Raw genomic sequence first — 27,764 nt, 5'->3', positions numbered from 1 at the left:
TAAACGTAACCTATTAAAGTATAGCCATTATTAATTATATCGTCCATCACCTATAGATCGCCTATATATTATTCACTAAGTTTACAGTGTCCACTTTTATCGTAAAGTGAAATTTGAATATACAAACCATCAGTATACGTTTTGTGCTGGTGCGGAACACAAAATCGTTTTAATAAGCACCACATCAAATTGAACCTAACGTGAAACGGTATCAATTAAGTTAAATCACAACAGTCGCTCAGTAGCGATATGCAAAAAATAATCAAAATTAATTCTCTCGAATCACACGTATCACACTATACATATAAATAAAATTGGTGTGTCTGTTTGTAATATTGAAATAGCCGCTTTTTACTACATGCATATGAATACGGTACATACACCAAAATAACATTTTTTTAAATTTTTGTCTGTCTGTCTGTATGTTCCGGCTAATCTCTGGAACGGCTCTACCGATTTTGACCTAACTTTCACTGATAGGTAGCTGATGATATAAGGAATAACTTAGGCTACTTTTTTTAGACCAGCTTCGCCTCGCGGCGTTCACCGCGGTACGGCAGTAACCGCGAGTTACATCGCGGGACTCAGTTATCAATAATAAAATTTAATGTTTCCGAAGCGAAGCGAGGGCGGGTCGCTAGTCTCAAATATACTGGGAAAAAAACAGGCAGTTTTTAAATTTTAAACCTTACTCTGTGTTCACAGAAGCGAGATCTCGTTAAGAAAGCAGTTAATAAAAATTCAGTAGGTATAGATATTCAAACCCAATGATTAAGTAGTAATAACTAATTAATACGTGAAGCAAAAACTTTGTATCCCATTTTACGAAAATTGCGTGGACGGAGGAGTATGAAATTTTCCACACTTATAGAGAATATAGAGAAGAAGTGCACAATGCTAATTTTTTTTTTAAATAATGCATAAAAGATACATTAAATTAATACATAAAACATTACACACACTACATACCATGTATTTGACGCACCCACGCGCACATACTATTTATTGTCAAACTTTTGTTCTTGACGTCTGTTGGCAAATTGAGAATAGATTAAATATTGTTTGTCTTTGTTAATATTTTTATTGTGTAGTCTTGGCGACATTTGTGATTATAGAAGTATAAAATACAATCATAATAGGGTACAAACTTGTAATAACTAAAGTTTATGCTTATGAAGAAATTTCTAACAATATTTAATTAAGCGAATTTACAAATTCACACTTACACACACAAAATACTTGAACTTGAAAGTGAAAACTCATAATTAAACGTTAAAATCTATACGGCGAATACAATACATTCCACGACAAGGAATGGAATCTTTCGAGCCATCAAGTCTATTCGAAGAATTCAGATTATCTAGAAATCTAGACTAGTTAACGTGATAATAAGAAACAATAAAGACATAGCTGTCACGAAGAATGTAAGGTTAAAATTTTAATAGGGATTTCTATTTTATTAAGAGTTTCGTACATTTCAAGGACATTTTACGACTTAGAGGAAGAGGTAGATCTGAGAAGAAAGGGATGAATTGCGTGAAAGATGATACGTGTAAGAGAGGAGTGAGCGAAGAAATGGTATATGATAGACGAGTATGGAAGGAGAAAACGTTTTGCGCTGGCACCAAGTGACAGGGAGAAGGGCAAGAGAATGATGATGAAGGACATTTTACCGCTATGAGTGCTTAAAACTATCTTCTAGACTGGATCTGATGAAATATGCTTTATCGTTTGATGCTTAAAATGTAAAGTTTAGTTGACCCCCTCGTCACATTACAAGCGTCAGGATCGAACAGACTGTGATTGCTTGGTACGTTCACATCAAAAAGTGTACAAATCAAAATACCACGTCAGAGATATTACGCGATACAATGCCGTAATGGAGGTATTAAAAAAAATGCTTTCAATTTCGACTGTAGTGAAATGACAAACCCGAGCAATAAACAACAAACAAATTGTAATGAATTTCGTAAAACAGTCAAATACCCTATTATCGAGTTCAATTGTAGATTGTCAGTACTTAATAACTATTATTACTGACTGAAATGATTGCGTGCTCACTACACGCCGTATTATTAACTTCGATGAGCCGTTAACATGAGTGTGTATATATTGTACGTTCGTGTATTGATGATCGATTGTGATATAACAAAGTTAATGTTGGCACGACCTAATTGAATGAAGGGGCACAATCATTTATGTGTCGATTTGCAGGTATGTAATATCGGGGAAATAATAATTATTTTCATCACCAATTAGCGTATTAATTAATATTTTCACAAACGACTCCATATTGAACAGACATTATTTGGACAATAATTACCGGTTTTGTGAGCCCGCGCCCGTATTTGCTATTCAGCTTATTTCTACCAAAAACATACCCTAGACAACAGTCATGTTCATGTTCATGATATGATGTCTATTACCCAGTTACCCAATATACTAAGGAGAACTCATTTGGTCATCCAAAGTGTCTTGTTAAATATTTAAATAAATATAAAATAACCTATTTTTTTCAAAAGGCGTACACAACCAGCATTTTGAATTATAAAGCTGATAATATTAACGACACCACTCGTCCCCTGTTTATTACCATAATAAAACATTTTATAGCTTAGGGACAAATATTGCGATCTTGTGACTTAATTAAACCTTTTAATATGAGATCATTAATAAGTAAGAAAATAAATGCTCGTATTTTTATTTGCTAATTGTACTTACTTATTGAATTGAAGTTACGCGTATCGGATGGTGACGCGACGTTCATAAAAGTATAGAATTTCGTACGTAAATCTAAATAAATGTAGATGGAATGCGGACAAGGCATATCCCATAAGATTTTCTAAGGATTTATTATACATAGAGCATCGCTAACAACACAAATTCATTGACCCTGCACGTTTTAAATGTACGGTAACAAAAATCCTTACGCTGTATTGAATAAGTTTTGAAATCTAACAAACTAGCATTTCGTCTAAAAATAGATCAGTTTCTGTTTGTGCGGCCTTCTAGCGATACCTACTCAGCCCTCTGGGGATCGTGGGCGGGGGAGTCGACCTCGCTCTCCTGCAGACTTGATTTTCCTCGCAGAGATCACATTTTCTTCGAAAATATTTAATGAGACCTCAATACACGTGATTGTACAATCTTCATGTAGATACATTAAATATCGATTGTGTTTAAAATACTTATCGACGAATCTTTACATTGTATTGTTTGTCATAATAATTTTAAACTCATCCGTAACAAATATCAGTTCTGATTTTTCTTTACAAAATAGTATTTTTTGAAACTACACTCAAGCAGATCTTAGAAACGGAAATTCAGTTTCTGTTTCTATAGTTAAAATAAATCCGACAGCTTTAACAATGGTAATTAGAAAATCAGATGAAAAACTTTGAACCATAACAAAATGACGTGCTTACGAGCGTAAAATTAAATGGCCAGTAATTTAATTAAGGAAACTACGAACTACGCCGAACAAGCTACGGAATTAAAATTAATTTGTTCGTGTTGAAATAAAATTAAATTGTTTACATATAAGGGTTAGAATCCGTTCAGTAAGCCATTTCCTAAATTAATTTGAATCTAAAGTTTAGTTTCAAGATTTAAACAAACGGTATTTTTTTATATATAAATAAAACCGTTCACTTTATTAGTATTCAAAGTTCTCAACATTTTTTTTATTACCTACGTTATTGCAACGTTTATTTTAATGACTTATATAATAATATACATAGCCAAGTATAAGGTATACCGGCACCCGACAACAAACATCGAAATGCCACGAGTTAAAGCTACGGCGAGTGCTAAAAATAGGTTTATCCAATTATGTACCGAGACAGGTTCTGCTTAGCTCTGACGTTACCGGCCAAATGACAGTATCACGCGAAACATTAAATTTCAACATACCAAAGTAATTCTAAATCTGTAATATAAAAATAAACTTCTTAATCTTTGATTATCCGTCACGTATGTAATTTTTTATACTACGTTGATTGCGTAGACAGGTGAACATAACAAAATCTATGCACAAGGCTGTTACCCACCTTGTGGAACTAGGTCTAAGTCTCAAGTGTTTAGATTAATGGTTTTTCCTTCAAAACTGGAACGCATGACTGCTTCCGCTAGCGCTGAATTTTGCATGGTAAAGAATATAACCATCCTTACCTACATACTCGTACCTACCTTACCCATGTACAAAATCATTTAAACTAAATTATCCCAATTGAATTTATTTGGAAACTAGGTGTGCATTTGAGACTGTGTGCTACAAACATTAGGAAATAATAAGAATTACAAATATTAGCCAACACCTGGACATAGAGGCTTAGTTCATCTAATTTTTACAAATGCTTGTAGCCATGGAGTGTGGAGCAAGCGTGTAAACCTAGCATTATACATTCAATCAACGAACACGTCATGTCCTCGTGTACTGTATATATATGTTTGACAAATTTACGACAACAAAACCCCTAATTAGAAGCAGAGAAACGTTGTGTGTTGTGTTGTGTTTCAATTAATCTACTCATTAAAGTAGTTATCTGAATTAGCGTAGGGAGCTTTACTTGAACGAGAAAGATCGTTTTGCATGTTATAAATTCAGTAGTTGTAAGTGTAGTTGTTTATATGTTGTGCCTAATATGGTATGTTCGATATAGGGGACATGATACTTTATATTTTGTTTCATAAAATAATCAATAAGCTAACAAAAATTATCTAATAAAATTGTACGTTTAATATTTAAAAAAAAAACATTTCATACAAATAATAATACTTATAAAATTTTATTCTATATGTTTATAAAAGAAATCAATAAAATATTTAAATTCAATCGGCCGTAAACAAGGATCGCATTTTCAAATCGCGATATTCGTGCACTCGCTTGAAAATAGTTTACTGGTCTTAGGACCTCTTGTAAGTCCGCACGGGTAGGTACCACCACCCTGCCTATTTCTACCGTGAAGCAGTAATGTATTTCGGTTTGAAGGGTGGGGCACTGAGTTTCTCGCCGGATCTCTGGGTCTGCGGAGGGACTTCGGTTCCCTCTGTATTTTATACCGTATGTTCCATGGGGAGTGCTCTGAGGAATTGTTCGAGATGATACCAGCATCTCGTTTTTACCATCGCACCGCCCGCCACCGGAGTAGAGTTCATCCATACTACCTGGAGCCGCTGCGGTCATCCACAGTGCGTTTCCAGAGATCTTTTTTGCCACGTACCATCCGGCTATGGAATGAGCTCCCCTCCATGGTGTTTCCCGAGCGCTATGACATGTCCTTCTTCAAACGAGGCTTGTGGAGAGTATTAAGCGGTAGGCAGCGGCTTGGCTCTGCCCCTTGCATTGCTGAAGTCCATGGGCGACGGTAACCACTCACCATCAGGTGGGCCGTATGCCCGTCTGCCTACAAAGGCAATAAAAAAAAAAAATAAAAAAAAAATCGTCTCAGTGGGTCGCGTTTGCGATCCGATGGTAAATTCTGCGAAGCACTGGTCATAATAGGGCCTGTGTTAGCAACACCTCCGGTTTGAGCCCCGAGTAGTTTGAGTACCTGTGGCGGGTAGCCATCATACAACGCAAGATATTTGACCGATGCCTAAATCTCGCTTACAACATTTTCAAGATAAGCTTGCATATATACAAGTTCCGAACAACAATATTCGGACCGTCGGTCTACCGAGCAATATCACCCGATCGGTGGAAGATCTTCCTTTTGTCATATATACCTACAAGCTCACCTATACGCTAGGGTAAAGCTGATGTAGCCTCTCAAGGCTATCAGAATAGGTAGGAAAAAAAAGAGAAAATCGCAGCGAGAGTCAAATGAAGGTGACATAACGATTCGACCCCATTGCTTAAGGTGGATAGCGGCTTTCGAGTTGTAATATCTATGAGTCTCGGTAATCACTAACACCAGATGGGTCACGAACTCCTTTGCCCACAAAAGCATTTTTTTAATTGACTTCTTTTACAAAAAAACATAAAGGAAGCTATTTTTCTCAATAAACTATTGAAAACCATACCTAAAATTCAGCTATTGAGTTTGCTGTGACGAATATTTGTATTTTATAAAACTAATTGCTGTTTAAAATTGCGGGATTAATGCGGTGTTCTTACATACTAATATCGAAATTTACTTTTTACTTGCGTTACAATAATTTTAACCCACTATAAAAAATTTAATTGAAATGTATGAATTATTCATGACAAACATAGGCAATATGATGATGACTCATTGACATGAACAATGATGGATTAAAATTTATTGAACAAAGTAATAAAATGCTCAGAGTACCAAAACCTTCGAAGTCGTCGTGGCCTAAAGGATAAGACGTTCGGTGCATTCGTTGTTGCGATGCACCGGTGTTCGAATCTCGCAGGCGGGTACCAATTTTTCGAATGAAATACGTACTTAACAAATGTTCACGATTGATTTCCACGGTGAAGGAATAACATCGTGTAATAAAAATCAAACCCGCAAAAATTATAATTTGCGTAATCACTGGTGGTAGGACCTATTGTGAGTCCGCACGGGTAGGTACCACCGCCCTGCCTATTTCTGCCGTGAAGCAGTAATGCGTTTCGGTTTGAAGGGTGGGGTAGCCGTTGTAACTATACTGAGACCTTAGAACTTATATCTCAAGGTGGGTGGCGCATTTACGTTGTAGATGTCTATGGGCTCCAGTAACCACTTAACACCAGGTGGGCTGTGAGCTCGTCCACCCATCTAAGCAATAAAAAAAAAAAAAAAAAAAAAAAAAAAAACCTTATTATTTTATGTTTAGACGAAGGAACAGCTTGGACAACTAAATCATCTACCCAATAAAACATTTTTTTTTTCATATCACTATTGTAGAATTTGATATCAAAGGACTACGTAGCGTGTGGTCGGACTCAAATGCACCGGCCGCTTGTATACACTACTGCGGTGACTCATTCAATTATGAAAACAATGTTTACTGAAACCTTTACAGTACCCACGATGACAATTCTAATTCTATGTTAATTTAAAGTTATCATACGTAATTTAATCTGAAATTCTTCATCTGAAATTCAGATGCAGTTCAACGTTAACCCCCTTTGAAATGTTTCATAAAATACAATTATAGTGTTCTGTTTTCCGAAAATGCATCGTGTATAGTAAATAGTTGAAAGAAGAGAACGTAAATAAAATTATATTTAACTTATTGAACGTGTAATATGGTCCTAATTATTATGCTTCATTTACGTTTTCCCCGGGGCAAGATAAGCACACAAAGCGAGTTCATAACGAACAGAAAAAACTTGTAAATAACAGCCGCCAAACGTGACCAAATTTTCTCGTCTTTAATTATAGGCAAGTTGTGCGAATATATTTTTCTTAGTATTATTGATATTTGCATATATTAAAGATGTTAAGAAGTGACGCTAAAAATATCTATCTATACTATAATAATATTATAAAGAGGAAAGATTTGTTTGTTTGTTTGTTTCGAATAGGCTCCGAAACTACTGGACCGATTTGAAAAATTATTTTTCCATTAGAAGCTGACATTGTCCCTGATGAACATAGGCTCCTTTTTTTAATTTTTTTTTTTTTTTTTTTTGTTTCATGTGTGTTTTAATGTTTCCGAAGCGAAGCGAGGGCGGGTCGCTAGTACTAATATATAGAACTACAGTGGCTTTTACGGATGTTCCGTTATAACTACTGAACGCATACATCCGATTGACTTGAAACTTGGTATCCATGTACAATGCATGTACTTCATGGATAGGTTAATATTTATATGAGTGTTGGACTCCCTACATCAGTTGCGGGGGCGTTAATGATGAGAATCTTTGAAGGGGTGAGAAATGTTAATTTTAAATGCCCAGCGAAGCGGACAGGCACAGCTAGTATATTATAAAACAATTTGCCAGGATTTTTATTTGTATGTGACAATAAAAAACTCTTCCGTCGCTTAATACAGAAGCATAGAGATGTAGCTTTCGGAATACAGAAAGGGCAAAGCGACGATGTCCCAACTCAGCATCTCGGTATACGGAAGGCTACCCACGTAACGGATTCTCGTAACATGAATAAAATTTCATGATAGCCACGCCGTACCCCAGGTCATCAAACAATTCGCTAGTAACACTTTTTTTCTCTCAAGGCGCCATGACTTAAAATACTGGGTGACCTCTTTTGAGTCTACTGTTGGTAAGACCTCTTGTGAGTCCGCACGGGTAGGTACTATCACCCTGCCCATTTCTGCCGTGAAGCAGTAATGCGTTTCGGTTTGAAGGGTGGGGCAGCCGTTGTAACTATACTGAGACCCTAGAACTTATATCTCAAGGTGGGTGGCGCATTTACGTTATAGGTGTCTATGGGCTCCAGTAACCACTTAACCAGGTGGGCTGTGAGCTCGTCCACCCATCTAAGCAATAAAAAAAAACAAAAAAAAGGTACGTCAATAAAAATATTAAATTAAACTAAAATTCTCTTATACCATATGGAAGTAAACAGTAATGGTTATTACAAAGTATTCCGGGACTTAATGTGATGTACGACGCCAAAAGCCAAGGCTCGCAGTGAAATGGGTCGACGTGTCTTCCAAACTTGATTAAGAAGATCGGTTTTACGTGACTTATGACCTTGTCCTCCACTCTGGAAAAGCCCTGGAGATATGTTTCTACAACTTCCGGATGTGCGCGGACAGTGAGTAGAGCTGAGCGGCTGAGGGTCACACTCATCACTTGGCCCTAATTTCAGCATATTAATACTCATACTATGAAACCGCAGCTTTTAGCCTTTGGCACTAAATAGTTGTTACTATTTTTACGTCTATTCAGTGTATCTTTGCTACGCAAGACTAAGCAATACACGAATCGCAGAAATGACATTCATGTTCAATAGATACTGAACGAAAGGATATGGATATAATATTTTTTTGCATCGACGGATAAACGACTTTAAGGCCCATATAGTGTAAGTGATTACCGATGCTCAAGACATTACAACGTTAACGTTAGCGCCCACCTTGAAACACGAGGTCTAAGTCTTGATAGCATCTGCTCTTCCCTTTAAACCGGAATGCATTACTGCTTCGTGGTATAACTAGTCAGGATGGTGGTACATACCCATGCCAGCTCGCAAAACCACCACTTGAAACCCACTACTCGAAAAACTTTATTTTTATTGCTTAGATGGTTGGACGAGCTCACAGCCCACCTGGTATTAAGTGGTTACTGGAGCTCATAAACATCTACAACGTAAATGGGCCACCCACCTTGAGAAATAAGTTCTAAGGTCTCAGTATGGTTTCAACGGCTGCCCCACCCTTCAAACCGAAACGCATTACTGCTTCACGGCAGAAATAGGCAGGGCGGTGGTACCTACCTTCACGGACTCACAAGAGGTCCTACCACCAGTAGGCTGCTTTAAAAGAAATTAATCTTGGATACCTGATTATTATTAAGAACGCGCATTGAGCTCACAATTAATTTGTTGCTGCTGAAGCACGATAAACATCTTCACAATTTAATTACGTGGATTAATGAAACTAATTATCGTTGTGAATCGGGGTATTGTTTACGCTTATAATTTTAATTGAAGCATATTAAAATTGAGCTATGCGTACCATAAGAATATTACCGGACTACTTAAGGAAATGAAGAATTTGAAGTATAATGTCATCTGTATACCGATAAAAAGGTATTATTAAATTACTATTTTTGTGTTCGTAGCTTAACCTGCGTGGACCATACTTTTTTCTGGAATTCCTGATATATACCCAACATTGGGATGAAATGTAGACTATATTTTTCAGAGTTCAAAACATTGTTTGACATAACATGACATGACAACATCCTCACAAATTGACTAAATATCTAAAATAAAAATTAAAAGAAACTTTTAACATCTCAGTAGTTTAACAACTCTCTAACAGTTTGAAAGTAAATTCCAAAAATCTTTAATCGACGATAAATTTTCGCCAAGTCCGATTTAAAATAACTTACTATGTTTAAAACCACCAATATTCTGGTCTAAATAAATTTCCGTGTACAGCGTGAAACTGCATGAAAACCCATTCAGTTCTTCCGGAGATTTGCGCTAACAAACAAACAAACACACAGAAAACAATCCTTAATGGATGATTTACGTTCATTGCTCTTTAGTTATCCATTTCTCTTTTTATTGTACTTCTTTCTCTTCAAGATACACACACACCTGATTCTCCTTCTATTTTATTAAATGTATTGATAATATTCGCCAGGCATTATACCAACATTTAAGAAAAAAATTAAGTTCAACGGAAATGTTTCCCTTTCAACGAACATCTTTTCACAAGCATAAAAGGAAAACATTCAATGGCCCTAGCGAAAATGATGAAAGATTTATGTGGATAAATTTTATGCAAGAAACGATCTCGACTTGGTTGTAATGTCCTAAGAAGCGCCGGCGGCTGATTGAATTTGCAATCTAATCTTCAATCTAATCGGCCGCTTACTTCGTTTACCTGACATTGCATGGGCGACGATCGCTATTAATGAACTTATCTAAGCATCGCACGACAAATAATTTGGCGAAATATATAGATACCTACTGATCTGATCTCTAAGAAGATTAATATAAACGTACTGCATATTTCGGCGAAATACACTCCGTATTTCGTAAACAGGTCAATCTCCGAAATGAAATTCGTGCAAACCGTATTTCCATTTATCATTACTGGCAATAGGCACTTCTAAAATCGTCACTTTTTTTACCCGGAAGAAATAAAAAAATTAAATATCCAAAATTACGTTGACTCAGTCAAGGCGCTTTCAAATCACGATTTAAAAGATATTTTTAACCGGTTTCATATCGAGAAGGCGGCACGATATGAGAACCCTCTTGTCGTGACCGCTGGAAACTACATACCCGATCCTGTAGACCGAATGGTAAATAGTCGTCGTCGCCCAAAGCACGTCATTACAGATCCTCCCGATCCATTAACGGTGCTTTTATGCACCACAAGCACCGGTCACCGTCCTCGTCGAACCCGTCGCTTGCGACGAAGGGCCTGACGAGTAAATTAACCCATAGACACAGCCCACTAAGTTTCTCACCGGATCTTCTCAGTGGGTCGCGTTTCCGATCCGGCGGTAGATTCTGCGAAGCACTACTCTTGCTAGGGTCAGTGTTAGCAATACTCCGGTTTGAGCCCCGTGAGCTCACCTACACACGTTAGGGTAAAGCTGAAATAGCCTCTTAAGGCTATCAGCATAGGTAGGAAAAAAAACCGGTTGAGACTTGAGCACTTGAGGTAAAGTTGAAAACCGCATAAAATATTGTTATTTTATTAATCGTGTCTCCACCTAAAGTGGATGTATTTTCAAATAAATTAATCTGTGAAACTATCTCGGTAATCTGAAATTTACAAAAACCGCGCTTTTAATAGCAGACCGAACAAAAAATATCCTTATAGTGCTGATTGGAATATTAGTCGAAAGTAATAAGACGAATTCTATTGTCATCGATCTTTGACATATGATATATGAACACATTTTCAAGATAATCGGACGTTTTGAAATTGGTGAAATTACATTGAAAGATTCCGTTACAGAGATGGATAGAGAGACACATATGTATGTATGCATCAAGCTAATAAAAGCTTACTATGGGTAAGGAATCATTACCTTCTTTACTTACTGTATTTTTGGCTCTTAGTTATGTTATTAACATCACGAATTTATTGTAAATATATGCAAGCCAATTCTAATGTATTTATTTATTATACTTTGTTATTATAATTTGAAATTCCCTTAAATGAATTCAAGAGCAATTTTTCGCAATAAAAATACTCAAAATAGAGAGGGTTGACGTTTAACTATTACCAGAGATCCTCTTATTGTCTACACAAAATATGGAGCTTAGCAGCAAACTACAAAACGTCAAGACACGCATTAATTTTGTTTGTAGTAAAACAGAAGATATTTTTTTATTAGTCAAAGGCAGTTAGTAGGTCTATATTAAAAAATTGAGTATGTGCTCTATTGTCAAAATTTACTAACACTAAGCTGTTGATGGGCTCCGATAATGACTTAACACCAGATAGGCCGCGAAGACGTCCACTGATTTAGTGCAACAATAATAATAACAAAAGGTGTAGCAATAAATTTATAGTCAATATTCTGATTAAAATTTCCGTGATCAATCTCATTTTATCATTTATAATTATTATTGTTTTCTGTATATCTAGAAACTAGTGTGACCAGATTCATATTTGAATACCCTAACGGTTCAGAGAGAGCTTTAATAACACGCCGATAATGTTTTTGTACATAATTTATATTAAATGAGTGCACCGGCCAGACTGTGTCGTGCTGTGATGCCACAAAGCAATGCCCGCAACGAGAACCATCGCCATTAACTCACTTTATCATCACCTATTATTTGACACGCAATCCAAGACATTCACTTTACATAAAACACTAATAAAACAGACTACATAAAAACTTCATCTGACCTCAACCTTACACATTTGAATGTGACAATGTGAGCGTTGCGTCAATAAACACGAGGACATTAGAATTATTACTTTTCTTTCAACACGTTGTCATGCTACCTTACTTTTAGCCAGAGAAGAACTTCTGGTAAAAAAGGTAGGAAAGAAAAAAAAAAGAAGAAAAGGCAACTCAAACTCAAACTCTTCGACTTAACTTATCTGTTTAGTTATTACGACCAAATTACCTGTAGTGTAACACAAACCTCTATTAGGTACCAAGAATTCGTACAAATCATCAAAGATTTTCTATCAACGACCATGCGTCATACTGGGAGCTATATCACATTCATATTAGATTAAATTTATCAATGTCGTTTGTCACGAACGTCCGACGCTCTTATATCATATCTGATTTCGATTTTAACAATCGTTATGGAACCGAAAACCTGGTCAGTAATATGGTCCGGACAGTAAAGATTAATGGCATGCCAGTTGTTATGCTGTTACGTGATTTATTAACTTGAACCATGCAATTCAATGACGTGTCGAACGCGGTCGTAGCGTGCCGCTACGCTTAACACGTAGGCTCCTAGTCGCTACGACGTAGGCTAAATTTAACACGAAAAGATATAGCCGTCTTAATACATACTAGAGGTCCCGCAGTAGTCGAAATTCGACTATAATTAATTGAAATTGTAAGCTTGTACACTATTATGATTCTATTTCCAAAGACTATTATACTTCTATAATCACAAATTTCGCCAAGACTACACTATAGATAAATATTAACAAAGACAAGCAATATTTAATCTATTCTCAATTTGACGACAGACGTCAAGAACAAAAGTTTGACAATATATAAATAGTATGCATGCGTGTGTGCGTCAAATACATGGTAGTGTGTGTAATGTTTTTTTTATTGATTTAATGTATTTTGAGGCATAATTTAAAAAAAATTTAACATTCTGCACTCCTCCTCTATATTCTCTATAAGTGTGGGAAATTTCATACTCCTCCGTCCGCGCAAAAAGGCATGCATAGTTTTTCCTTCATGTATTAATATATAGATCTTCATAACAATACCACTATATTTACTAATTCGAAGGCAACGTTTACATATTGTGACGAATTCTGTCATGAAATTCTGATTTTAAATTAATCCACACGTACGGATGTAAATTCTAAATAGCAAGATAACTTTTCGATAGCGGTTCGTGCCTTATCGACATCGTCAGTTTTGCTGGCCACAGAATTTCAGCGAAGCAAAGTCAACTTGTTCAAGGTGCGCAAACTTATTTATCCATAGGATCGAATTTGTCCCTATAATCGGATTTTCTATAATAGCTTTAGATGAGTTATTAGTCCGCCGCTAATACTGACCTAGCCCCGGTATCGACGTCGGCTTAAATGGAAATAATATACGGAATGGATGCTCTCATAATATTATTAAAGTAATACCGCAATACATCAGCTTATTTTTAATGCAGAAAATATATCTCCAAAGGCCGATTCATTGAAACGACCATTCTTAAAATTGAGCTGCTTTCCTTTTAAAAACGAATTTAATTTAATTTTAATATTTTTTCTGTTATTTTTAGGAATACAAAAAACAAAGTAACTGCTATAACATTAACTTTTAAGTAATTCAAACAGTCATGATAATTACAAAGAATAATAAAATATTAAAAATGAACATTAAAATAATAAAATGCTATCAAGCAATAAACGCTGACCTGTGCTTTGTTCAATAAATGGTCTCCTGTTGACGGAAAAGGGAGGCTGGTTCGACAACGGAAATTAATTACTATTCGTAAGGTTCATTAAGGCATCAAGCGACAGACCGAGTTCCCAATTTATCGATCCCGGCGCGGCACGCATCTGCTGTCTGCTCCCGAAACGGCCTCGTGGATGAAGCAAACGAGATAATAAAACAAAATTAAAGTATTAAACAGCCCCACACACAATAAAACCGGCTTAGGCCTTTAATTATGTACGTAACAAAGGTGGAATAGGCCGTTTTGAACAAATGGTACACCAAACGACTTCTTTCGGTTTGCGAGCAAATACATCTGGTTTTCGGAAGTTAATCACACGCGAAGGATGAATATTATTGTTGTAACAAAAATAACAAACAGTAAGTTGTGTTAAAACATTTTTCAAAAAGAACTAATTACCTGGGTGTTAATACAATCAGTGTTGTTTACTTAAGTAAGCCTTTACACGCATTTGGAAATCATCATAACTTTACCAGCGATTTGGAATATAGTTCCACGGCGGAAAAATATCTGCGCTAACACACGACTTGCTTGTTTCCAATAAATCGCCACACAGTAATTTACTAAATTTATCCAATAAACATGGCTAGAACTATAATAGGTCTACATTACTGAGCAGTGAGTGATCAATGATCTGTTTACTACTGTGTAGACCACTATTTCATAGTCAAGTAAATAAAAATATTGATGTATTGTTTATTGCTTAGATTGGTGGACGAGCTCACGGCCAACCTGGTGTTAAATGGTTACCGGAGCCCATAGACATCTACAACGTAAATGCCGTCACCCACCTTGAGACATGACTTCTAAGTCTCAGTTTTATAGTACAATGGCTTCCCCACCCTACCAAAACGCATTACTTCTTCACGACATAGATAGGCAGGGTGGTGGTACCTAGCCTTGTCGACTCACAAAATGCCCTAACACTAATAATTATTTAAATTATGTAGGCTGTCATAGAGTTACTTCATAAAAATAATGTGTTTCATAAAGTTAGCAATAACTTGAAGTGTAGCCGGGTTTCACGAGCGCTTTAATGAAAAATCCGTTCTATTACGAGTGCTGGTTGGTGTTACCGAATTAAAACTCTCAGATTTCTTCATTTAATTTTATCTTTATAGGAACATAAGTTCACTGCCCAGAAAATATCGAATTCGCTTTACATTTCGTAATGACTAACCCATGGCCTGTTGGAATAAAATGGAATTGTACTGTACCCTCTTCCGAAAAAGAGATCGAAAGTTTTAGGAAAATAAAGTTTTTATTCACTTCAAAATTGACGAAAGGCATAAATTTAATATTAACAACATAAATACCGCATCAAATTACATCACAAGAATATCGAATGTTGTGGTTAAAATCCATTTATACTGCGTCTCTTTACCAGACGAGGGTTGTGACGTAATTTGCGGTGCATTACCTTTCAATTGGATGCGTCGGAACCAGCACGACCTAATGTGCTCCATTGTTGCGACCTACTCGTCCGATGCCGACAGCTACTATCTGAAAGAGAAATAAAACTGCTGTATATCTCTGGGAAAACGTTTATTTTTTACTAGCTGACCCGGCAGGCTTCGTAGTGCCTCAATCGATAAATAAAAGACCTAAACTTTTGTATAAAATACACTTAAAACAGACAAAATAATCCGTCCGACGAGGGACACATGAAAGGGAAAACAAAATTATTATTTTTATTTAATTCTCAGTATTTTCATATTTATCTACCTTTTAAACCTTCTCTGGACTTCCACAAATAATTCAAGACCAAAATTAGCCAAATCGGTACAGCCGTTTTCGAGTTGTAGCGAGACTAACGAACAGCAATTCATTTTTAAATAATTTATTTTCATTTTTAAGATAAGATAAGATACACTCTAAGGAAAAAGTAAAGTACAACAATGTTAATGTTTTATCTACGAGTATATTGCTTGCTATAAATACTACTTTTTTATTGCTATTAATGGACAAGCGACCCCACAATTCATTCATAATATTAAGTGGTTATCAAAACACCAAACATAGCAATCGATTGATATCTACGTGTGGGTACGCTTGTAGTTTGGTACAAAGATAGGTATTCGGTTATTAAGAAATCAACTTATTAAAATTCACACACTCTTCAATTTTTTATATGCAAAATTTCATACATTTAGATTATATAATGACAATGAATGAATGAAATGAATTTTTTGTAAATTTGTTTTCCTTTGTTGATTACTTTGATAATGTGTCACAAGCTATCCAACCGAGACAACATTATTCGACACTGAAACTCGATTGGATTTTGCAGTACCCGAGATCAGAAACTATTGTTAAGCTAAGATGAGCAAAGACAAGAACACTTCCCGATCCGATTTATCTCTTCGCTCTTTCACAAATAGTTTTAAGACAGGATTTTAGGTTATAGGAAACGTATTTTTTGGGACATTTAGCTTTTCTTTTCTCTTTCAAATTACTTCTCATTCGTGAGGTTATTACTTTATCGACATTCTTCTCTTTCTAAATTGTGTTATAATCAATAAGACAAAATTTGTCACACTTAAAATCAATGAATGTCCCGTCATTCGTCTGAAGTCCTGAGAGTCGTTGACTATGGATTATGCCTAGTCATGTCTGTTCAATAACCACTTAGCACCAAATGGCCCGTAAGCTCTTCTATAATTATGTAAGCAAATTGTTCTCAATTAAAGTCTTCACAATCAGCGAGAACATTTTCTGCTGGACCTCCTGAGTCTCCGGAGGGACTTCGGTTCTCTCCGGGTTTTGTACCATTGTATCGTATGTTCCATAAGGACTGCTGTAAGGAATTATTTTAGATGATCCCATCATCTCCAATTTTTACTGGTGATAGGACCTCTTGTGAGTCCGCACAGGTAGGCATCACCCTGCCTGTTTCTGCTGTGAACCAGTAATGCGTTTCGGTTTTAAGGGTGGGGCAGCCGTTGTAACTATATTGAGACCTTAGAATTTATATCTCAAGGTGGGTGGCTCATTTACGGTGTGGATGTCTATAGGCTCCAGTAACCACTTAACACCAGGTGGGCTATGACCTCGTCCACTCATTTAAGCAACAAAAAAATAAAAAAAATCTCGTTTTAACCATTGCACCTCCCGACATCGAAAGAGTTTATCCATACTACCTAGAATTATTGTGTTCATCCACGGTGCGTTTTCAGGAATATTTTCTGCTACGCACCAACCCGCTTTGTAATGAACTTCCTTCTTTGCGTTTCCTAAGCGCTTTGACATGTCTTTCTTCTAATAAGGTTTACTCTTACTGCGGAACGCTGCAGCTTATCTTTTTTTATTTTTTTTTATTGCCCTTGTAGCATACGGCCCACCTGATGGTGAGTGGTTACCGTCGCTCATGGACTTCAGCAATGCCAGGGGCAGAGCCAAGCCGCTGCCTACGCTGTCTATGCCTCTGGTATTACTAACGTCCATGAGTGACTAAAACAACTCACTATCAGGACAGCCGTAGGGTCGTCTGGATGATACTGATATCATTAGGGTGATAAAAAATGATCTCGTAATATTTCAGTGGGCCACAAAGTTCAATTTTTCTCATACACGAAAAATTAAATTTAGAATGTTCCTTTTTTTCTCTCTCAAATAATCTAATTTTATATTCAGGTAACACTAGGTAACACTCTGTTATTTGCCAGTATCTCACAGTGGAAAAGTTTTTGCGCGGCCAAGTAATTAGCTGATAGCCTTGGAACTTAATGTGGTACATTAAATCGTAACTAATGCCGTTCACAAAATAATGCGATGGCGAATAAAAACAAAAAATGCTATCTTTAAAGAATTTTTTTTTATTCCAAAGCATACTAGTAGATGTCGGCGCAACGTTACTTAAGATTAGTTAAAGTTAACTGTTTCCTTAATGTTTCTTTAATTAACCAGTTTTTTACATGCGTAACATTACTACAGTCTACTGGTATTCAAGAGAATTCATGGCTAAGCTACCCCCACGTTCTACTATAAATACGAGTGACTATTGTTGTACAAAACTTGCACCTCTACAAAACTTGCATACGCCCTGTCATGACGTATGCACGCGGCCCGCACTAGCTTGAAACCCCTTCAGGTTATTCAATCCCGATTTTGTAGGATAGCCGTCGGAGCACCACGGTTCCTGAGGAACGTGGATCTTCATGATGACCTGGAACTCGACTCAGTCAGTAAGTATCTACAGTCGGCATCATTGCGCCACTTTGAGAAGGCGGCACGACATGAGAACCCTCTTGTCGTGGCCGCTGGAAACTACATACCCGATCCTGTAGACCGAATGGTAAGCAGTGGACGTTGCCCAAAACACGTCATTACGGATCCTCTCTATCCATTACCGGTACTTTTAGGTACCACAAGCACCGATCACCGTCCTCGTCGAACCCGTCGCTTGCGACGAAGGGCCCGGCGAGCGAATTAACCCATAGACACAACCCACTGAGTTTCTCGCCGGATCTTCTCAGTGGTTCGCGCTTCTGATCCGGTGGTAAATTCTGCGAAACACTGCTCTTCCTAGAGTCAGTGTTAGCATCACTCCGGTTTGAGCCCCGTGAGCTCACCTACTAGTCAAAACTATCAGCTTAGGTAGGAAAAAAAAAGCACAAAACATTCCGGCCCGAGCAGTCGAATGAAGCGGACGTCTCTGGTGGCGCCAGACTCTCCGTCATATATTATGTGCTAAAATAATATGCCGGGTTCAGCGGATAATGGTGCGTTCCATAAACTGGCATATTAAAATAACTGATATAAGATCGTTGCTAATTGAATAGTATTTACTACACTGTAGTTGAATAACAAATGCAACAGAAACTTAGAAATAAATTTTTAGATCGGCGATCGTTTTTTGCTTGGGCATCGTATGTATCGATTCTTCTAGTTTCTTAACATCAAAGGTGTAAAATTCATAAAAGGCGTATAATACATTGAAAAAATCAACCATTTATAGCTTTATAAATAAATATGCATTAGAGTTCGTCCAGTCCTTACAGCTTCGATACTCATTATGTACCTGCTTACATTGAAGAAGATTAGGCGATTATCCGCATCATAGCACAAATACACAGCTTACGAAATAACTTATTTATAAGTAGTAAATTAACGGCTGTGGTGAAGGGAAGCGAGCGTTTCGCCTTTTCCGGAACTCAGTTCACGCAAAATGGCAGAACTTCCGTTGAGACCAACATGACCTAAATACGTCAATCCTTGAGAATTATAATTTTCTGAGCAAATTTTGGATTCTCCACCGCAATGTTACGGCGATTAACGCAATACGTACTGAAATTGAAGATATCCGTTTTGTAAATTAAAGTTTTCCGTGTAGAAGATGTCATACCTATCATTATCTAGCCCACTGAGTTTCTCGCCGGATCTTCTCAGTGGGTCGCATTTCCGATCCGGTGGTAGATTCTGGTAAGCACTGCTCTCGCTAGGGCCAGTAGTAGCAACACCTCCTGTTTGAACCCCGAGAGCTCACCTATACGCTAGGGAAACGCTGATATAGCCTCTCAAGGCAATCAGCATAGGTAGGAAAAAATCATTATCTTTAACATACACACATAGTTACATGATTAATCACGGATTAATCCACTGATTAGACCGCGTGTGGGAACTCCGTGTATACCCACAATATCGCTATAAATTATTAAACACAAAGTGTATAGAATTAACTCCATTATATTCCGAAACAGTAATATAAGCCGTGTAGAAAGTTTTAAGTACAAACTATAAATCCAGCCCTTACTTCTTCACTGTTGGACCTTACAGCTCTCGTGTTAGAAGTTTGAAGCCTCTCACAAAGTTTTCAAAAGCACTTGCAGAAATCAGTCTACTGAATATAACTCTCACGAACAAATAGGATAGACTCAGTTTCTACTTTAAACTTAAATGATATAATTTAGCTAAAAATTTTCTATAACTTTTTAAAATTTATCAATTTGCTCATCGCCGCAAAAAAGACGACGAAAACGCTAAATATACCAATAATGATAACACATCAGCGATACTAAAATGTTGTATTTTTTTTATTTTATACATGAAAGTTATATTTATTTAGAAAAACAAAGAAAAGTATGTGCTTCCCTCTAGTGGCACGTGACGAGAAGGCACTCGTAATCCCTATACGGTGTACGTGCACGAAAATACTAATGATAGCGCATCAAAAAGTAATCGTGGCGAGTGTTTGCTTTTACAATATATAAACAACACACTATCAACCTCTTATCTACTACATCCAGATTTACTTGCGATCAATGTTTTTTTTTTCAAATCTTACTTTTCGTCGTCAAGCTGTAATGTAACGAAATATGTGCGCATATCATCATTGTGGTCTACAAAAATACCTATCATTTTCAAATTTCATTGTACTTTATTATTGCATGAATTTATATAGAAATTGTAGATTGAAATCAAATTATTACTGCTAATTTTGAAAATGAGCAATATAATAAATTTGTTTTAAAACTTTTATAATGCATTGGTATTCTACAAATATTGTTTTTTTTATATTAATGGAAGAGCCAGACTTTAACACTCCAATGTGTGTTGAGAAAATTACAAGCAAGTTATTTGATCACCTTTAAATGTTTGCCTGGCCTTGGCATTTTATCGGTACAACAAAAGCAGTTAAGCGCTCACATTACTGAAATGAGATAAATAGCAGGTACCTAAATATACATGTGAGCACCGTGCTAAAAATAACTATCTAACGGAATGGCTTCAGCGCTTCATGTGCCAAATACTTTTGCCTGAAGTTAAGTGCCTCTTCACTACAATACCCAAAGTCGACAACTGATACTGATATAATGTAAAAGTGTTTGTTTTTTTGTCCGTTTTATACCCAGTAACGAAGTTCTATTACGCATAGAAATAATTAATTGGTGGGAGTGTGACATCGGTTATCCTGAAAAATTTATGGAATTGTAAGATAATCAATTTGAAGGTGCGTCATTTAAGTCCGAGGAAGTTATTCGTGAACATTTTTTATGTAATATTAAGTAAGTATTTCAAAAAAATATTGGTTCCTGCCTACGGGATACCGACACCGTTGCATCGCTTGATACAAATCTACCGGGCGTCTTACCCTTTAGACCATGACGACGACAAAATACTATAATATAATATATACACCAAATTTATATACAAAATACAAAAATAATGTATACTTAACTTAATCCATTTATGAGTTTGTTACTGTCGTTGTTGTTTATTTACTTTTATATTGACAAACAACAACAGTTATTATAATATATAATATAAAAATGAGTAAAATAACGGCTCAATACGCTTATTTATAAATTACGTTACATAATAATATAGATAAATTAGCAGTTCTTTGTAAATCATACCAAATGTAAAAATGGTTCTTCATAGTATCCCTTTACTTAAAAGCTCTTAATGCCAGTGTAGGAGCCAGTTAGCCGAGCCGGCCAAGCATGTTTCGTGTGCCAGTTACAACGTCCATGAAGTGAATCGTTTTAAAAGCATACTCGTACAGACGCAAGACCGAGGACACTTAAGTTTCACTTTTCTAGTAAATTTTCCACACAGTAAGATTTTAATTCATATAACCTTAGTTATATTTCTTAGGTAATACAAATTCTATATTTGTGTTTGAGTTGAAACTTTGCACTGTTGTTGTTGTTGACAATTCCGCGAAAGTTTCTGGCACCACGGTTGTATCTTCCACGTAGTCTAATGAGGGGCGACTAATTTCAGTAGAGGTACACACCTTTACAGCAGTTTGTGTATTTTGCAGTGTAATTAAGGTCGTTTGGCAATATTAATAGATCTTAATTTAATAGTGTATTAAATTGAATTTATCACGTGATAAAAGTTGGGAACAACAACTAGTGCAAAAAAACATAACGTCAAATAAATAAAAAATGTGTAGTATCTCAGTTGATGATTTTGCCCATAGTTTTTTTCTGTACTTGTTTATTTATTTCATTAAATAATAGCATATAATAATAATAGCAATAAATGATGACACTCAAAAGACAGGTAAAACATGCGAGATTTTTAAATGTTGTAGTATAATATATTTTTATCTATTGTTTAGAAACTTCCAGAGTTGTCAGTTGTTATTATACTCATTTTTACAAAACATGCAAGAAATAAGCTTATCAAATGCCCTCACGCCACATTTAATATTTCGTATTGTAGCCGCTGCCACATCGCGAAAGCCATATCTAGAATCCAACTTTCAGACATATGGTTCTTTTATGTTTGAGGGATTCTTGGTGATCCGGAAGCCTCTCCAGTTTCACCAGGACAGGTGGGCAAGCAAAGGCTCAGCCAGCAGGGGTGGTATTTGCTGACAGCTGCCCGAGCTACTACATCAGACATATGTCTCAAAGCATTAATACGAAGCCTTTTCAAATGCTGACCTATCAGTATCTACCTAAAGGGACTTGCAAACTGTGCCCAAACGCTGGTTGATATTTAAGATAGGAATGTAAGGCCTAGAAGTACCGCGGTAGATTATCTAATTAGCAAATTACTAAAATAATTAATTTACTACATAATAATATGGACGACGGTCCTGATTCAACTATATACTACATATAACTAATCTTGAAAAACATGATACCTAATATTAATTTTGAAAAATCATTAATATCTGACTTCCTAAATGCAAATGATGCCGTTAAAAAATTAATTAGCCGCAGTTTTAATGTATTAGACGGTCTCGCAAAACACAAAGAAATAAGGTTAACGTCAACATTACCCAACAGTGGGGAGGGAACCGTGCCCAACCATGTTACTTGTACAATATGGGTCGACTATAAATAAAGTTATAAAGTTGCGTGCTAAAATCTATTCAATGCTGGGGATGTTTATGATTGTGGCCCAGCAGTGACCCCAGTCACAATGAAGTTTTAATGACATGTTTGTGTTACATTTGCCTATGATTAGTGATATTCGATTTGCATTACTGTCACTAATTAAAATGTTTGAGATCATTGACATATCGATGTGTGAATGCTTATTTAGATAAAGCGACATTTTTGCAACATTACAGGAAAGCCATTTAAAGTTTAAAATTTGGAAAAAAACATCATAACAAAAAACATTTTCAGCTATGTAAATGCGGTAAACATAATTGAAGTTCAATTAAAAACATTGAATTGTTGATACTAATCTATCTTCTATCTATATCTATACTTAATATTATAAAGAGGAAAGATTTGTTTGTTTGTTTGTTTCGAATAGGCTCCGAAACTACTGGACCGATTTGAAAAATTCTTTTTCCATTAGAAGCCGACATTGTCCCTGATGAACATAGGCTACTTTTTAAATTTTTTTTTTAATATTTTTTTTTTTGTTTCATGTGTGTTTTAATGTTAACGAAGCGAAGCGAGGGCGGGTCGCTAGTCTTTTATATATAAAAATGAATTGCTGTTCGTTAGTCTCGCTAAAACTCGAGAACGGCTGGACCGATTTGGCTAATTTTGGTCTTGAATTATTTGTGGAAGTCCAGAGAAGGTTTAAAAGGTAGATAAAATTAAGAAAATGCTCGGAATTAAATAAAAACAACAATTTTGTTTTCCTTTGATGTGTTTCCCGTCGGACAAGGATTCCTTTTGTTTGTTTTAAGTTTATTTTATACAAAAGTTTAGGTCTTGGCACTACGAAGTCTGCCGGGTTAGCAAGTACCAAATAAAACGAATCTTTAATTACAAAGATAAATGTCGAGTATTAACCGAAATGTAGCTTAAATGTAAATGGCGCATTCACCTCTCGATACGTACATAATAATAGAAATAAAGTATAAATATTTGTTACTATGAAACTCATAATAAATTTTCACTATTGTAAAGCCATCTCTGGTATTATATATTATCTAAATATATACGGAAAATATCAAACAATTGCTTAATGTAGCATTAAGACAACTCGGTTTCGTTGACGCAACTCTCTTTTGTGAACCTATAAACTTTAAGCAAAAGCATCGGGCTTACGCCGCTTCGTTGGTCAACCATTTCGAGCGTCAGCTGATTTTAGATGTTGTTACATTGCGTACTGGCAAAGAATTAGCCCCACTGAGTTTCGCGCCGGTCCTTCGCAGTGGGACGCAATTCTGATCCGGTGATAGATTCTGCGAAGCACTGCTCTTACTAGGGCTAGTGTTAGCAAACTCTCTCAGGTTGAGCCCGTGAGCTCACCAACCAATAGCTGGAATAGCCCCTTAGGCTACCAACGAATCCTCCTCCTTGCATCGTTCCCCTCATTACTGAGGGTCGTGACTCCCTCGCTGCACCCACGAATAAGTAGGGAAAAAATCTTGATTAACAAAATCGATCGCAATTGAATGCACTAACTGTTCCTATATCCGAAAACAGTTCCAAAACACCTTTTATGACATGTTAAACGAATAAAAATCCCTCATTTCACGAAATTTAAGGGAATAAAACCGTGGTTTGGAAAGATCGGAGGCGTTCGGGGAGCTGTTAGCAAATCCCACCCCTCCTGGCTGAGCCTTTTGCTCGCCTACCTGTCCTGGTGAAACTGGAAAGACCACAGGGCCACCAGTAGGTAATCGTTCAACCCAAAAACATTATACAGGAACGGCCAAGCTAATTTCAACTTTATATCTCGAGATTGAATACGATTATTACGTGGTGTCTATGGGCTTCACTAATAACTACGCAGTGGTCAGTCGAGTCTAGGTTAAGAAAAGACTATTTCTCAAATTACGTACAACCTATTTCCTATAATAATGTATGGATATAGAAAAATAATCATTAATCATTCGGTAAGTAACGCTTGCATGATTTTATAAATTAAATTTGATTGGAAAATTTTATCCAAAACCATTCATTAAACCCATCGAGCGACTATACCCGTTTTGCATACGGCTGCTAAGTACAATGATGTGAATTTCGTAATTTAATTAATCACTGCAACCAGTGAACTGAATTTGTGATCATAACCGCTGGACAAATCAGATAACCATAAAATTTTGCACAATTGAGATTTTGCAAAAACTTCCCGTTATTTTATAGGAGATTGGGAAATATATTATATCACAAAGGAAAATTGTTAACTTAACAATTCATTGCTCGAAAGTGGTCGCTACGTAGACTTCGTCTACCCCAACCATTTTCAAAATTTGTGTAAAAATGCGAAAATGCTTGACTCTACTGGAAATACGATATATGTTCTAATTATACGTTTATTAATCCCATCTAAATTCACAAAAGTCTAAATTACTCGCTTAATATAAACTTTGTATTGCTATAATAATTTTTTTAATCTTATAACGCAATGCCTTAAATAAATAAGACATAAATTGTGGAGAAATCCTGAATCATTCTGGGTCATAGCCTATTATCAGTGAGATCCGAGGACACCAGTCCGCTCTGAGCAGAAACTTATTCAACTTATAATAAGATTGGATCGAAACTACCTCAAGCGTGCACTTCGCGCACCTTAATATTTTAAGAATTTTACTCACTGTGATCTTCCTTAGTGAACTTGTTTGTTCTTTCCCGTTTAAATCGGAAGTTTATAGTCAAGATTTTAAATGTCTGAAATACTATGAAATGAAAATCATGTTTTTGTGAATACTATGCAATCTTAGAAGCCATTTCGTCGTTATAGCGGGATTTTTTATTATCAAGTCAGATTACTTTTTATGATTATGACATAATCTCCATATTTTACAAATAGATTTTATTTTAACAGTAGTTCGAAAAACCTTTTTTTATTTTTTTGTTACTCGTTTCTGGCCAAAGTCATTTCATAATTTAATTCTTACTGTACCTGACAATAAATTAGAATTATTTTAACTGCAGAAGAAACTGAATGTAGTTATCAACTATCACAAATTATTTGTTGATATTCTAATATTAGGTATACCTTTACCGAAATGGAGTGGTTATGAACAGAACTAGATATATTAGCCCTCAGTCAAAATTCTAAATTATATCATTTAGTAGACCAAGTCGATTTCGTTTACCCAAGAAGAGCTAAGAATATTTCAATTCTTAATATTTCAATATAATCTGTAGTACATTAAACACCTTGGTGTTTGTCTTGACAATGTAATGCTTAAAGGTAAAAAATATTTGGAATTATTTTTGATCAAAAACTGAGGATTCAATACTGAATAACAGTATTTAACATAGCCAGGTTGCAGGTCTAAAGTCTGTTGAGTTCTGATTTACTGATACCCCCGACAGCTGTATATATTTATGACTATTTTCATTATTATTAAGAAAGAAATCTTACGACGCATCTATCCAACTGTACAATTTTATTTGGGAATAATTTATATTTTCTTTTCATTCATATGCTTTATTTGAAGAAATTACAGTCAATATTCTATTTTTGCTTTTCTACAGAATTTACTTACTGAATTCCCATTTTTTCATTACCTTCAGCTATACTTTTAACTTTCCCGGGCTTAGTAGCACGTAAATTAAATGTTAATTATAGTTAACAAATCAAATTACTAACAAATTCTTCGGAATTAGAATCTACTTTAGTTCGGACTGTGTTCACAAAACAAAAGTCCTCGATGCATTTAAATTGCCTATTGACTTTAGAAGATGCCGTCCCTTGAGTTTTTCTTATTTGTCTCGTTTAAAATACTCATTACTTAAATTTGTCATTTAATTAAAACATTTCAACAAATTATTACCTTTTTTTGCATATTGGGATATTCAGTAACAAAAAAATATTAGTATACTCGATACTCGATTGAGCAATAAAATTAGGGAAAACCGGTATATATTATTAACCATTAAAATCCAGAATAATTTTAAAAAGAGATTCCTTTACTACCTAAATACTATGTAACTATACGTGAGACCTTAGAACTTATATCTCAAGGTGGGTGGCGCATTTACGTCGTAGATGTCTATGGGCTATAGTAACCACGTAATACCAGGTGGGCTATGAGCTCGTCCACCCATCGAAGCAATAAAAAAAATTATTAAAAAAAAATACGTTCATTCATATAAGAAAAAAGGAACTTTTTGTCCCATGAAACGGGCACTATCTAACTTTGGCGGTGTAACGTGGACATTTATAAAAAAAAAAAGTATCGAACAAGCAGATTTCTAAATTATGTTGACATCTACGATTTTCGCACAGGTCGGAAGGCGTGCCTCTAACCTACTTCCCTGCTGACACTAGGTCAATGCTTGTTATCGGTTACCGCAGACGTTGTAAGACGTCTTTTGTTAATACGACGACGTTTCCAACTCAATCGAAATGCATCGTACTTTAATTATTACTAGAGGTCCCGCAGTAGTCGAAATTCGACTATAATTAATTGGAATTGCAAGTTTGTACACTATTATGATTGTATTTTATACTTCTATATTCACAAATTTCGCCAAGACTACACTATGAAAAATATTAATAAAGACAAACAATATTTAATCTATTCTCAGTTTGACAACAGACGTCAAGAACAAAAGTTTGACAATAAATAGTATGTTTGCGTGTGTGCGTCAAATACATGGTATGTAGTGTGTGTAATGTTTTCTTTATTGATTTAATGTATCTTTTATGCATTAT

General features: G+C 35.8%; 2 protein-coding genes across 8 annotated transcripts in view; one reads left to right on the top strand and one right to left on the bottom strand.

The window, feature by feature from the left end:
• LOC114248952 (uncharacterized) overlaps window positions 1-27,764 on the top strand; it is a 120,324-nt gene that overhangs the window by 50,735 nt on the left and 41,825 nt on the right. The gene's annotated exons all lie outside the window — the stretch shown is intronic.
• Window positions 1-27,764, bottom strand: part of LOC114248953 (uncharacterized) — a 70,831-nt gene that overhangs the window by 31,334 nt on the left and 11,733 nt on the right. For all 4 annotated transcript variants that reach the window (XM_089732939.1, XM_089732940.1, XM_028182393.2 and 1 more), the window contains exon 2: window positions 15,646-15,728. The gene's annotated coding sequence lies outside the window, so the exon portion shown is untranslated. The remainder of the gene's footprint in view (window positions 1-15,645; window positions 15,729-27,764) is intronic.

This window comes from Bombyx mandarina, chromosome 15, assembly GCF_030267445.1.
Source record: "Bombyx mandarina strain Sakado chromosome 15, ASM3026744v2".
Lineage (NCBI taxonomy): Eukaryota > Metazoa > Arthropoda > Insecta > Lepidoptera > Bombycidae > Bombyx > Bombyx mandarina.
The sequence above is the reverse complement of the archived record's forward strand: the minus strand, read 5'-3'. Positions and strand labels throughout refer to the sequence as shown.